Source organism: Pinus tabuliformis, chromosome 4_2 (assembly GCF_031772625.1).
Source record: "Pinus tabuliformis cultivar Carrire ecotype Pingquan chromosome 4_2, CPIR1, whole genome shotgun sequence".
In the NCBI taxonomy this organism is placed as follows: Eukaryota; Viridiplantae; Streptophyta; class Pinopsida; order Pinales; family Pinaceae; genus Pinus; species Pinus tabuliformis.
This window is the reverse complement of record NC_142304.1, coordinates 321,028,687-321,038,695: the sequence shown is the minus strand read 5'-3', so window position 1 is coordinate 321,038,695 and position 10,009 is coordinate 321,028,687.

Sequence of the window (10,009 nt, the reverse complement as noted above, 5' to 3'; positions counted from 1 at the left end):
TTTGAGTTGGGAATTCTTACATAGGTATAAGCAATCTTTGTACCATAACGAATCATTTTTCCAACTAAATGTATCAGATGTATTGGGATCTTGTTGTAACTTTTGAATGAGTGCCCACACTTCTTCGTCATTCTTCCATTCATCCCTTGGTTCGTTTATCCAATCTAGTTGGATAATAGAAATGGCGTAAAGCAATGCTTCCACATCCTCATCCTTTCTTGAGAGTGCATCTACCACAACATTTTGCTTCCCTTTTTTGTAGATGATTTCAAAGTCATAACCCAACATCTTTGTGACCCATTTTTTCTCCTCTTCTGAAGATAATCTTTTTTCTAAAAAGTATTTAAGACTATCATGATTTTTTTTCACCTTGAAGTGTCTTCCCATTAGGTAGGGTCGTCATTTCTTAAGTGCATGTAGTATTTCCAACATTTCCTTCTCATAAATAGCTTTGTGTAAATACTTTCCTTTGATTGGACGATTTTAAAAGAAATGGGTCTTTCTTCTTGCATCAAAGCAGCACCAATTCCATTTCCTAAGGCATCAGATTCCACAATAAAGGTTTTTGTGAAGTCCAGCATAACTAAGACCAGTGCTTGGCACATTGCCTCTTTAAGATGTTCAAAGGCCTTTGTTGCTTCTCAAGTCCATGAAAAATCATCTTTCTTCAATAATGTTGTTATGGGTGCTGCTATTCTCCCATAATTCTTAACAAACTTGTGATAATACCCTATCAACTCGAGAAATCCTCGTAGATGCTTTATGGATGTGGGGATTTTCCATTCCTTAATGGATTTAATTTTGCTAGGGTCTACCTTAACACCTTCATGAGATGCAATATGACCCAGATATTCCACCTCTTGTACTCGAAAGAAACATTTGGAGATTTTTGCATATAATTGTTTCTCCTCCAATAGTTTAAGCACCCAGTCAACGTGTTGAACACAATCCTTCCAAGACTTGTTGTAAATTAGTATATCATCAAAAAATACTAACACAAATTTTCTAAGGAAGTGTTTGAAAATGGAATTCATCAAACCTTGAAATGTAGAAGGTGCATTGGTAAGGCCAAAAGGCATGACCAAAAATTCATAATGACCCTCATGAGTTCTAAATGTTGTTTTCGGAAATTCTTTAGTCTTCATTTTGATTTGTTGATACCATAAACGAAGATCCAACTTGGTGAAGTAAATTGATCCATGCAATTCATCCAATAATTCATCAATGACAGGATGGAAAATTTATCTTTAATAGTGATCTTGTTGAGCTCCCTATAATCCGGACACATGCACCATGATCCATCCTTCTTGTGCACCAATACTACTGGAGAAGAGAAAGAACTTTGACTAGGTTGAATTATACCAGCCTCTAGCATTTATGCAACCATATGTTCATTTTCACTCTTTTGGGTATAGGGATATCTGTAAGGCCTGATGTTTGGAGGGGAACTTCCTGGAATCAAATGAATAGCATGATCATGATCACAAATATGTGGGAGGCTTTTGGGAGTCTCAAATACCTTGGAATGATTGTCCAAGACTATTTGGAGATCTCGAGAAATAGGTGATTTTGATGTGGGAACCTCTAGCAAACATAATTGTGTAATTACAACTCGGTGTTCTTTCTTTAGAAAAATTTTCATTTCATTAGAGCTGACTATCTTTCCCAGTTTCCCTACGATACCCCTTAATTCAACTTCCTTTCCTTCTGAAAAAAATTTCATGAAAAGTTCTTGAAAATTAAAAGATATTGTACCCAAGGATTGTAGCCATTAGACTCCTAGTACAACATCAGCACCACCCATTGGAATGGAAAGCATTGGGCTATTTAATACATATTCTCCCATGGATAGCTTGATATTATGGCACTTTCCAGAGCAATTTATAGTTCCTCCTCTTGCAACCATCACTTGACACTCTTGTGCTGGATATAGGAAGTAATTCAATTCCTTGGCTATCTTACAATGAATAAAATTATGGGTACTTCCCGAATCAATCAACACTATTAACTTTTTCTTCTTGATATGTCCTTCCATCTTGATAGTTTGAGGAGTGGTAATTCCATCCAATGCATTACAAGATATGGTCAGATTCATTTCTTCTTTCTCTAGGGTTTGTTCCTAGTGTATATCCTCTTCTTTTGATGTTTCTTGTTCCTTTTCTTCCTCCTCTTCACAATCTATGTAAAATAATTTCTTCTTAGCACACTTATGACCTTTAGTGTATTTGTTGTCACAATTGTAACAAATCCATTTTGCTCTTTTTTCTTCCAATTGTTGTGATGTCAACCTTGAAGGTTGCGAAAAGTTAGGGGTAACAACACTTCCATATTTATAGTTGTGAGTGGTAGGCTTCCTTGTTTATATAATTTTTATTTCCATTTTTCTTGTCAACCTGAATGCCTTATCCAATGAATCAGGTTCCCAAAGGTGAACCTCATGTTGGATGTTATCCTTTAAAGTCCCTATGAACACATCAATCCTATGCTCCTCTGGAATATATTTTACCCTTATATTCAATTTTTGGAAGTCCTCAATGTGCTCCATCATTGAACCCTTTTGTTTGAGATTTATCAATTGGATAAAAAAAGTGTTTCTTTCTGTATCCTCATAATGTGCTATCATTTCTTTCGTAAAAATTGCCCAAGTGACAATTTTTTTATGAGAGCAAAGCCATCGATACCATACAAACTGATTTGGTTCCAAATATAAAGTTGCAATGCGTACCTTTTGTGTGTTTTGCACATTATGGAGATCAAAATATTGCTCCATCTGTAGTATCCATGTTATGGGATCCTTGCCATCAAACTTCCTCATATCAATCTTTGGAACATGGTGGGTCTTCAATCCAACGTTAGATTCTATGAGATCATGATTAACATTTCTTTTGTTCTCATCATGAGTTTCCTTTACTACCTGTTCACCATTAGTAAACATTTTTGTAGAAACTTTGTCAAATTTGTCTTCAAATCTTCCATTTTGTCTTCCATCTTAGCTTCCATGTCATTCATCTTAGCTTCCGTGCCTTTTTTTTAAACCATCCATATTATCTTCCATGCCATCCACCTTAGCTTCCACGCTTTTCTTTAAACCATCCATCTTAGCTTCTGCTACTTTTTGTGAGAGTAAATTTTGTTGCACTTGGTCTCGTAATTTTGATATATCATGTTGCATTTCTTCCTCTTCTTCATGAGTCATGCTAGCTCTTTTAGGTTGCTTACTAGGTGTTTCCATTTTCTTTCTTCGAGGCATCAATTAATGATAATTATGCTTCACTATGCCCTTTCAGTTCCTTCAAACTAATTTTTCAAACCGAACTTATGCAAAAATTAAAAAATTAAAAAATTAAAAAAAAAAAAAAATTGCACACTTTCTTTCACTTTGTAGGAGCTCGATATTGAATCTGATGTATCTATGAAATTTCGGATCTCCAAGGTCTAAAATTGTGAAATGTGGTATCCCTCTGAGTCCTCTTTTCAATGCCACCAGTCTGATCGAAATTGGATTCTCCAAGAAAGAGTTATGCCCAATCTCCCAAGATGGCCTAATTATACACTTTTTCAATAGAGTGAAATTGTACGAAGTTCCATGTGTCATTGTTTCAACCTTTGGACCTGAAAATGATGCACATAAAACTACAGTCCATCCTCTTTTTTTAACTTCTTATGAAATTTCAATCTAATACTCAGAGATAAAGTTATGACGATTTTCCCAAGGTCACATGTTTGGGATGTAATGTGGGAGCCTGCGAAAACCCTAAATTCCTTAGATCATATTTCTGAAAACATAGCAGGACAAGATCTGAAAATAGGACCTGAGGATCATCAAGATTTCGGCTCAAATGGGTTTTTTTTAGCTTCTAAAAAGTTGCAGAAAAAAAATAATAAAATAATAAAAAATTAAAAAATTAAAAATTAAAAAAAATAAATAAACAAAAATAAATAAAAATAAAAATAAAATAAAATAAAATAAATAATAAATAAAAAATTATTGCGAAAATTTGACGATGACCTGTTTGGACCAGCGAAACCCTAGAATCCAAACCTATGATACCAAATGTTATGAAACAGCTCACAAAAAGATAGAAAATATAGATCAACAACTTCAAAATCAACCTCTTCGATGGGAAACCTCCTTGAAATTACAAAAATGAGCAATTCATGGATGATTCAAATGATTAAATCTCCTTTCTATATATAGGATTCTAAGAGGTCATAATATAATCAAAGCCGACATAAGAATAATAATATAAGGGCACAACAATAACAATAGTGGGCTTCTATGGGGCACACTAATAACAATATAGGGATAATAGGGGCACAATAATAACAATAAGGGCTACAATAACAATAATGGGAGAATCACTAGTATTATAGGGACCTAACACATGACACCCATGTAAGTTGACTCACCAAAATTATTTGGTCGACACGCATCTCCTCCATGCAATATGTATAACCATTCACTCAAGTGTTAGTTGGGGTGTGCATTTAACTAACCGCACCCACTCATTACACATGATAAGTCATGTTCTAGGGTGCTCAACCAAATTCGTTGACCAATTCATGATGTGAAGCGTGATTATAAATAGTTGTGCTCATACTCAACTTGTCTAAGTGCTCTCTACACACTAAACTTTTTGCACCAATTTATATATTCCTTCTCTGCACATTTTGACAATTCTCCATTCCACAATGCTAGAAGACTAAAGTTTTTCAATCCTTCTTCCTTCACACTCAAAGTGTTTTTTATCCACTGCCTTCTTTATCTTTGTCCACATTTCATAAGGAGAGAGGGAAATATGATGCCATACTCCACTCAAGCTACCCACTCTAACTTCAATGCTTGTCAACGTAGGCCAATGCTTCATTAGGAAGATAGTTATGAAAATTAAGGGTGGTTTTTACGGGCTTGCTCACGATATGCCATAGGGAAACCAACCAATATGCAACAAGTATTCCATGCAACAACCCACCACGGTCTTTCCCTCTTAGAACTTTGGTTTCGTATGTCCCTTCATTCACTCCAGTCATCAATTTATTTTAACAAATAGATCATTTACATAACTAGGTTTATATACATGGGTTTTTATGGAAAAATAGTTATTACACATTCCCCTGTTCTAGAGTATCTTTCCATCACACAAAATACTCTCTCTTCTAATTATTATTGATAACCATAACTATATAAGCCACAATATCCTCTAGCTTCAACTCTAAGTGATCAAAAATGAAGAATGTTATTGTGATGGCATTATTATAGTCTTCAAAATAGTACTATATATATATATATATATATATATATATATATATATATATATATATATATATATATATATATATATATATATATATATATATCCATCGTTAGTGAACAAACTTGTGTATTATATTTTTATAATGGTTTGTTTGTCATATTCTCCACACATTCATATCAAGTATAGTTGAGGCACTAGATTTCATCATCCACTTTGGTCAATATGGTCCAATATTACTCAATTGTATTTCTTGGATGGGTATTAACGTTCATTTGGAAATTGTAGTAGGCATCATTTTAGAGAGGGTACATTAGAATTGCAAGTTGACTACCCTCATTCTTGTTTCTATTCTGCATTGTATTGCTTCACTAGGCCTTATAGGTAGTTCAAATTCCAGTATCATGATTTGGTTTGAGTGAGTTAATTTCGGTTATGATAAAGTTCAATTTTCTAGTGAAGTTGAGACTAATCAGGCTATCATGATCCATATAGTTCAATAGGCCAATTCCAGTCGAACCTAAGCAATATTAGTTGTTGGATCATTCTTGATGTGCGTTTGGAAATTGTAAAAGGTATTGTTATAGAAAGGGAACAATAGGATTACAAACTGGCCATCCTTAGTCTTGTTCCTTTTGCATATATTTTACATGTTATATTTCCTCACTATGCCTTAGGGGTTGTTCATCTTCCACTTTCTAGTCTCACAATTTAAATTGTGAGAATTGGTCATGTTCATTTTGCTTTTCTAGTCATTGAATTGGTATGTTTGTCTTTGTAAATTATGTTAGTTTTCATAAATGATTTTATTTTTATGCTTTATCTTGACATAATCTTTGTGGTAGTTCATTTTTTTGTTGATATCATAGCAGGATAAAGGACTCTGCTAGAATGGGATCTTCAGAAAAAACTGAAAATATTGAGCATGAATAACAAAACATTTCTAGTGAAACCAAGTGAATTGTGAACCATGATATGTGATAAAAAATAAAGTTGGAGTACATAAATGAGTACCTCCATTCATGAAATTCACCAAGGCACTACCTATGTTTGCAAGCTTGCTAAATTTGTTTCATTGTGTTAAAAGAGTAATGTTTATTTGTGGTTATCATCTATTGACAAAGCTACTTGTCCACCAAAGGAGCCACTTGTCTAGAATCCATGTCGGTTCAGTCTGATTAACTCATGGTCTTTGAGGAGAAAACTTGTATACACAAGTGATATTCCACATTTGAAGTCCAACCATTTCTTGAATCTTAATACTTTGTTAGGACAAATAGTAATAAAATTGTGATATTTTATGGATTTTAATTTATGGTTGTAATGTTTCATAGTACACTTTTGGTACATGAACAACATATTTGATGAAACCAACCTGGATTGCGCTTATGTTTTTATTGGATGTTTGCTTATCACCAATACTTGGTTATTTGTAATGTGATCTAGCAATGCTTGTAATGTATGTCTCTATATAGTCCATTTATGATGAAGATGAGATGCTTGATTTTGGTTATTATATTGGAAGACACTTACATACTGAGTATGTCACCATACCAATGTCGTTGTTGCCTTTAAAAATATGTAGGAAACTAGTGTCTAATGGAAGTAATAAATAAGACAATAAAGGAGAGGACTCGTTGTCTAATTCATATTTGAACAAACTTGTACACACTGAATCGAATATAGGGAGAGGAGTTGTTGGCATTATGATGCAAGTGTTGTACTTGATGGCAACCCACTTGTAGCAAAACAAATCACTTGTATATGGAAACTAGATGAATTTACGTAACTATATGAATCTACAAGAGAGATATCAGATGTGACATAATGCATGGCAGTTGTGTTTACAGATGTGACAAAATGCAGGGCGGTTCAAAGGAATCATTTCAAAAGTAATATGGAAAATCATAATATAACAGATCTATTCAGAGGGAACAAAGTAATGGTACAAAAGAATAGGATGAAGGAACAAAGGACTATAGATCATAATCAAGAAATTGAAGAAAGAGAATGATTTAAGAAGTATACGTTGGTTCCCCTTGTCCAAGTAGCGTATACACATGGGCTCATGGAACAGAAGAAGCGAATACGTATGCATGCACTTTCACAGAAGGAAAAGCGCGTATGGGATGGAAAATCAAGGTTTTGGTCCTAAGTATTGGTCTTAGGTTTGAGATATTGGTCTAAGGTTTTGGTCTGAGGTTTTTGGTCTAAGGTATTGGTCCAAGGTTTTGGTATGAGATATTTGGTGCAAGGTATTTGGTATGAGGTTTTGGTCCAAGGTATTGACAAAGGATTTAAGTATATAATAAGGATAAGGTCAAAAGGCTAAGTGCACAAGTAATGAATATCTTATGAAGTGTTAGATCAAAAGAAAATATGCATGTTATGGGTTTCTGATGCTTTGCTTGATCTGAACTAAGTATGCACCTGAGTGTTTGATGATGGATGAGATCTAATGATGGATCAGGATCATAATGACTTATCATTATGAGATCTGATAATGGATAGGCTAGATCTAATTGCTAACGCATGTTTTATCCTTTATATGTGATGATCTGGGTATGTATGAAGTCTGGAATTGCAGCAAAGTTATAAGTAAGTATTTGCATATCTATACGCTGGTTCACTTTGGTGAAGGTGTGTATACATGTTGGTTCATATCTTCCAAGTAGCGTATGCAAAAGAAAAGCTTGATGTTCAGGGATGACTGATCTATCATATCAGTGCTGCTATTTTACTATTATCAGTCAATGAAGTCTTCTTAGATCTGAAAGTAAAACTAAATGCATAAATAATTTGTGTCTAATTGATTGATTGAGTGAGTAAGAAGGGTGATCCTTGCTACTATCTGTTTAGAAGTCTGTAAATTGATATTAGATCTTCAGAATGTCATTGATTGGTATATTTTGTGGTTCAGAGGTTTTATTATTCAATATCTTTAGAGGTATATCCAGGTTGGGCTAAAGGAAGTTGCGTATACACACAGGTTGGCTTCATTCAAGGAATGTATACATTCTGACACATGATTTTTAAGTTACATTTGGTTATGGTTGTTGATGCAGTGTTCTGGGTTCAGATCTATGTACTGGTTACATTGATTTGTCTATTCCAGTTGATTGATTGAATCTGATTAAGTTTTAATGAATGGTTGATTCAGTTGTTTCAGAGGTTCAGTGATTGTTTGATTCAATTATGGTTGATTCAAAGATTGATAATTGGGTTTCAGTTATGTGAGAGATTGATGATTGAGTTTCAGTGATTGGTTGATGCAAATTCATTTGATGGTTGTATCACAGTGGTGATTGATTTTGAGCTTCAATGTTACTAATGGGTCCAATGTGAAAATTTGATGAAACATGGCCTTCATATTGTAGTTTTGTGTACCAAGAGTATCTAGTCTAAAAATTCATGAAACGTGGTCCCTGGAGGATGCTGAGGGTTGGAGCCTTTAGTGAGGAAGTCGAAGCTTCCTACCAGTAGCAGCTGGTGATTTGATCAGGGGTTGGCGCTCCCTTCTAGTAGAAACTTGATAACAAGTGGAGTTTGTATCCTTTTGTAGGCTGACGCCTACGTACTACTAAACATATCGGCTAGTACAAGAGTTAGGGGGTTGTAGCTCCCTTCCAGTAGCAACTGCAGAACGGGAGAAGGTTGTAGCCTTCTACAGGTGGGTGCCTACGTACTGGTATGAGCCTGCACCAGTACAAGATTGTAAACATATTATTATTTATATTAATAGAAGATAGAGACAACAATAGAAGTTGGTTTTTCCCCCACATTGAGTTTCCACCTTAAATCTTGGTGTTCATGTGTGTTTCTTATGTGTGATGGTTTATTATGTTATTACTGCACATGGTTATTATTTAATGTTTAAATAAAGTACTGATGCACTGATTAAAGATCAACATATGATGAATTAACTGAATCATAAGTTCACTAGATATACGTTGTTTGCCTTAAGAACAGTTGCGTGCACACGCGAGTTCCCTTCACTGAAGTAGAATATGTAAATCTGATTATGAAAAGAAAAAAGTTATTGATTTGTAAATACTGATTCACCACCCACTCTCAGTATTATTCCCAACAATTGGTATCAGAGTAGGTCCTTTGGCAGAAGCTTGATCGCTTGAAGGAGATCCGTAGTAACAATGGGAAAGAAGCAAAAGAAGAAAGCACCTCAAAAGAAGAAGACATCTCAAAGGAACTGTGACAGCGAGAGAGACAATTGGCCATTATGTGGAAGCAACTCTTCAGATTCAGAATCACCTCAAATTGAAGATGAATAAGAAAAAGAATTATCAGGTACGAATTTGTTGTCCTCTAGTGATACATTTCTCTATTCATTTGAAGATAATGAATGTGACAGCGAAACAACTAAATTTTCTCTTATGGGTGAAAGAGAAAGAAATCAAATAGAGGCAGAATTTAAAAATCTCACAGACATAATTAGAGATCAACAAGATCTATTGGAAAAAAGGGAGTGTACCTACAAAGAAGAGATTACAAGGTTAAAAGCTCAGTTAGAGGAAGGAAACAAAGTAAGGAAACAATATGAGGAAAAGGAAGATCAAAGTCAAAGGTTGCAGGATGAAGTGACATCATTGAGAAATGAAGTGAATGGAAAGGACACAACAACCAAGGAACTTATACAAAGAACCAACTACTGTGAAGTTCTTGAAGTTATGGTCGTTTCTCTGAAAGAAGATCTCAAAAATTCAAATAAGAAGAATGAAGAACTACTCCAAGCATTTGAA